This window comes from Mandrillus leucophaeus, unplaced genomic scaffold (genome assembly GCF_000951045.1).
Source record: "Mandrillus leucophaeus isolate KB7577 unplaced genomic scaffold, Mleu.le_1.0 Scaffold745, whole genome shotgun sequence".
Taxonomy (NCBI): Eukaryota; Metazoa; Chordata; class Mammalia; order Primates; family Cercopithecidae; genus Mandrillus; species Mandrillus leucophaeus.
The window spans coordinates 742,773-748,651 of NW_012108086.1; the positions used below are offsets into that span (position 1 = coordinate 742,773).

Consider the following 5,879-nt stretch of genomic DNA (forward strand, 5'->3'; position numbering starts at 1 on the left):
TCCCAGCTCCTCGGGAGGCTGAGGCAGGAGAATGGCGGGAACCCGGGGGCGGAGCTTGCAGGGAGCCAAGATGGCGCCGCCCACTCCAGCCTGGGCCACAGAGCCAGACTCCCTTTCAAAAAAAAAAAAAAAGGCAACAATTATGCCTGAAAATCTTTGCACTCTTCAGCTTCCTTGTTGTCATGTACATCTTCAAAGATAAGAGAATTGGGAGATTTCAGGATGCTGGAGTCTTATGTATATAGCTATATATATTTTCTCCTAAATAATAGCTCATGGACTCATGTCTTTCTTTTGGTAAACAAAATTATACTTTTTTTTTTTTTTGAGACAGAGTCCCCCGCTGTCACCCAGGCTGGAGTGCAATGGCGTGACCTCGGCTCACTGCAACCTCTGCCTCGCGGGCTTAAGCAATTCTTCTGTCTCAGCCTCCCAAGTAGCTGGGATCACAGGCTCCGCGCCCAGCTAAGTTTTGTATTTTTAGTAGAGACAGGGTTTCACAGTGCTGCCCAGGCTGGTCTTGAACTCCTGACCTCAGGTGATCCACTTGCCTACAGTTTCTTACACAGCTATTCCAATGATGTTTTTCGTTCTCAGCCATCTATGTCTGATTTATAGTTTCCGCTAAGAAACCTGGAACCCACAGATTCTGGAAATGTTTAACTCCAATAGGAAAAGACTAGGAGAATCCTAAGACCCATATTTTTTATTTTTTTTGAAGTGCCTTGAGATACAAGCATTAGGACTTTAGCTAACAGTGGGATTTTGTACTGGCCACCAAGTAGTTTTATTTTCGTAAAATAATACTTCAAAAAGCCCTTACATTAAATGCAGTTTAATGAAATTTGAAATACACACACACAAATTCAAGAATGCAAATATCCATACCTGTTCCATTTTTATTTTGAAATATCTAATTTTGGAAACTTTTAAAACATATTGAAATACTTCAATACCAAATTTTATTGATTTTTACTCCCAACAGACCCTTTTATGGTGAATATGATTGGCATTATTCTCCCATTTTCAAGATAAAGAAAATGATGCCCCAGAAGTTTAGGTGACCAAGATTCGGACAGTAAATTAATGGGGTTGCTAGACCAGGACCTGAATCTTCTAATTTTTATTTTTAGGGAATTGTGTCGTATTTGAAGAAACACTCTAAATGAAATCTGTTCTTTCTTAAATACATAAAAATTAAGAAATTTTAATTTTTCAGAATTTTAAAAATTTTATCTACTCAGCAGCAAATAACCTGTTTAAATTCTTAACCAAATTTTACTTTTCAAAATTAAAGTATATAAAATTGACCAGTCATTTTATTCTCTCATCTAAAAGAATTGCTTTCTTTTGTAATTGCATCATTAATAATGAATCAAACTGTTTTAGTGGGAATATTTTAAACCATGATTTTTGTGTATGTGTAATGTGACAGTAATTTTTTTTTATTTTGAGATAAGTGAGCTTTAAGAAATGCTTGAATTACTCATGACCTAGAGAGGAAAACAAGAAGGCTTGCAAATTGGATTAGGTAGTGAATAAAATGCCTTTTTCTAATGCCATGTCAACAGTTCATTCCATTTGAGGCATCACAAGGTCAAATAATATTCATTTATATGTTGCTCATCTCTTTCCATTAGCTCATCAGTCTTCTATCTTTCCTTATGTATTTCATAAAACATATTAATATGGAAATTTGGGTCAAAGCATTGTGATTTTTCAGTACCTATTGGTAACTAATGTGTATTTTTATAAAATGACAGAGGAACAGCAGTAGAGGAACAACTCCAGATTATGTTAAATTGGCCTTCATATTTTAGAAAACTCAACATAAATACTCATTGTGGTACATTCACTTAGTTTATTAATGGAAGGCAGATATCCACTGACAGAGGTGTTAAGGAATAGCAATGAAGACACATTCCAATGTGTTCTCAAAGAGCTCACATTCTAGTTGGGATGACAAACATGTAAATAAAGAATTACTATACTAAATAGACAAACAATAAAGCCTTTATAAAGACATGTAAAAAATACTATGCAAATCCGGAGGGAAGATATGTAATTCTTCCTAGATAGGTAAGTTTAAGAAATGATTCTAAGAGGATACATTATTTTAGCTGTGATTTAAGGTCATGTAAGAATGTCCCAGGTGGAAATTGAAGTGAAAAACCATCCTGGTAGAAAGAATGGAAGCTTAAATGAACACTGCGTATTTGGAGAACTGCCAGGTGTCTGGATATGAGGTTGGGGTCAGAGTAAATTGGAAAGGTAGGCATATGCTGAATCAAAATCTAAGCTATTTTGTTATGAGAATGGAGAATCTTTGAAAGAGAATTGAAGATTGCATTAAAGGTATGATGATTGAAGTCAGAGAGGCGTTAAGTAACTCAAATAATTCAGAAAAGAGTTGATGCTAGATTCTGAACTGAACATAGCAGTGAAGATTGAAAGGAGGAAACAGTGGGAAACATATTTAGGAATTAAAACTCTGTGACATTGTGATCATTTTGGAGGAGTAGGGGATGATTACTAGATTTGTTTTATTTTGTTTTGTTTTTTGGCTGAGTGACTGGCTATATGGTGCTACCATTCATAGAGTGGAGGGTAGGTACGGGAGAACTAACTTTAGGGAACAGAACAGTATGGTAAACTTCAGCTGTATTGTTTGACATACCAAGGAAACAGTAAGCTTAAAATATCTCAAGTTTCATTAAAGAAACAGCTTCTCGAGTTGAGGGGAGAGGTCTTTCCGAGATAGGTGTGGAAGCCACGAAAGTATAGAGAAGTGGATGTGATTGCCAGGCAGCCTGTGTTCAGGGCGCAGTTAGTAAGAGCTGAGTCCAATCTCAGTGCTCAGAACAGCAATATTTAGTGGTGGTCAAGGCAGGAAATGCTCATGCAAAAGGGTCAGGCTCAGTAGAAGTATCAGAGTGATAGAATATAGGCAGTGAAGTGGCAAGAATAACCAAGGAATACTTTAAAAAATACTGAAAGTATGGCCAAGTGTGATGGTTCACACCTGAATCCCAGCACTTTGGGAGGCCGAGATGGGTGGATCACTTGAGGCCAGGAGTTTGAGGCCAGCCTGGCCAACATAGTGAAACCCCGACTCTTACTAAAAATACAAAACTTAGCCAGGTGTGGTGGCGGGTGCCTGTAATCCCAACTACTCAGGAGGCTGAGGCGGAAGGATCGCTTGAACCTGGGAGGCAGAGGTGGCAGTGAGCTGGGATTGTACCACTTCTCTCCAGACTGGGTGACAGAGTGAGACTCTCTCTCAAGCAAACAAGCAAACAAACAAACAAACAAACCACAAGAGTACTAAAAGTGGTTGACACAATGCAAATCCCAAATGCTGGTCAAATAAACAGTACCTGTGGGCTCTAGTGATGGGGACAGAGCACAACAGCTGAAGAGTGAGTAGTGGTGGGATGGAAGTAGCACATGCTGCCAGTTCTTTCCTAGAATGTAGTTCTGAATGGAGCATGGAGAATTAGAGCAGGGTACGTCAACCTCTGCATTTCTGACATTTGGGATCAAAATTTATTCAGTGTGTGTGTTTGGGGTGGGGGGTGGGTCATGCTCTGCATTGTAAGATGTTTAGACATACCTCTGGCATTTGTTCACGAGATGCCAATGGGATCCTCCCTAACCCTGTTGAGACAAACAGTGTGTCTCCAGATATTGGAAATATTCCCAGGTGGGAAAGTCAGTTGAGAACCACTGACCTAGATGTACCTAAGTAGTCAAGAGCATATTAATATGTAGGACATAAACATGTGACAACTTTTATTATAAAATGATTATTGATAAAAAAAAATGGATTTTTTTTTTTTTTTTTTTTTTACTATTTTTGCTTCACATTAGTTGTCATCTTTAATTTCAAAAATGTTGGATTCTACTATGATATGAAATGTGGAATTTTATTGATAACCATCTGTCTTGACTGGTTTTTTGGAAGTCAGCCAGTTCTTTACCATATTGTATTCATTTTGATGTTTGTTTGTTTTCCTTTAATACATGCTTCAGCTTTATGTTCTGGAACAACACAGCAGAGGGAAAAAAATTCAGGACCAATCATTGCAATGGAATCACCTCAAATTTGCTTTTACTTTTTTCTTAGTTTGCAAAAAAAAAAGCTATCCAGAAAGTGTTTTTTGAGTCACTTGACCTCAAGAGTAATCTCTAGGCAAAAATTGTTTTTTAAATAGTTGATAACGGTTGTAGAGTTGATAAGAAAGAGGCCTGGTACTCAAAAAGCTAATACGTAGTTTTCCAGTGGGACCACCAAGACAGCCATGGTGTAGCTGGTACAGATAGAGTTTCAGTTCTGAACCCTTGTGCTCCCTGTTTATGGAGCAGAAGGAGCACAGGGGGTCCTCACAGAGATTGTAGCTGCCTGTGATGCAGCCTGAGTCAGTGGCAGCCTCTAGAAATGGCAGCTGTAGCCCCAGGTGGCAAATATATGACAGCAGCTTGATCTATCGACCAGGGTGAGAGGGGGTTCTGGCCTAAATGAAAATTCATGAAAAATTGATGAAGTCCCCAGATTATTTTTTCTGTTTCCTTTTCTCAGCACTGTGCCAGTGCAGAGAGTGGAGATTAAATGAGGTGCTGAACACTTTAGTGGCAAGGAGGTTGTGGTTCAAAGGTCAGGGGTCACATAGAAACCGATCTTTTTTTTTTTCTTTTTTCCTACTGCTAAAGCAAAACACAGGAAACTTTTCAGATTAGCTGTGATTTACCTTTGCTTTGATAAATAGAATGACGACATGCTCAAAAGTTGGCTTTTGATGCAGTTACAAGAGAACAGATGTGATTCATAATTCAAACATGGAACTGGAAATAGATTGAATTCCATGACTTGAGGATGATTTTTTTTCTTTCTCTTTCTTTTATTTGTTGTCTTCTGTATCAAGGCTCATGCTGTATGAAAGTCATTTAGGGAAGAAAAAGGTCTTGCATTATTTATAGGTCACGGATTGCAGGAGTAGCAAAGCTGTGGAACAAACATAATGCTCCTATTTGCTTTACATCAAAAATTAAATCGATGCTTTATCTGTATAAAGAAGAGAGGTTACAGAAGTAGACTGACTTTAGTATGAGAGGACACAGGTGGCATTAAAAATGAAGACAACGTAAATAGCTTCCTTAATATCCTCAAGTTAATAAATATGTAAATTTTTGTTTTTTATTTTATTTTGGCTGTCAATGAATCTTATCTAGGCAAAATACCTTTATACATCATAAAGACACAAGATAAATTAAATTGCAAAAAGGCCAATCCATAGAGAGCTTTTCAAAAAAATGCTTAATTGAGATATATTTAACATACCATATCATTTACTCTTTTAATATATACAAATCAGTGTTTTTGGCATATTCACAGGGTTGTGCAATGAACACTATAATCAAATTTAGAACATTTTCATCAATCCTACAATGAACTCTATACCCATTAGCACTCAGTTCCCATTCCTACACCCTCTCACCCCAGCCCTAAGTAAAAGCTAATCTAATTTCTTTTTTTTTTTTTTTTTTTTTTTTGAGACGGAGTCTCGCTGTGTCGCCCAGGCTGGAGTGCAGTGGCCGTATGTCAGCTCACTGCAAGCTCCACCTCCTGGGTTCACGCCATTCTCCTGCCTCAGCCTCCTGAGTAGCTGGGACTACAGGCGCCCGCCGCCTCGCCCGGCTAGCTTTTTGTATTTTTAGTAGAGACGGGGTTTCACCATGTTAGCCAGGATGGTCTCGATCTCCTGACCTCGTGATCCACCCGTCTCGGCCTCCCAAAGTGCTAGGATTACAGGCTTGGGCCACCGCGCCCGGCCGATTTTCTTTAAAGAAACAAACTGATATGGTTTGGCTCTGTGTCCCCT

General features: G+C 38.5%; 1 protein-coding gene across 5 annotated transcripts in view; it reads left to right on the forward strand.

The window, feature by feature from the left end:
• ROBO2 (roundabout, axon guidance receptor, homolog 2 (Drosophila)) overlaps nt 1-5,879 on the forward strand; it is a 625,987-nt gene that overhangs the window by 64,763 nt on the left and 555,345 nt on the right. The window lies entirely within an intron of this gene.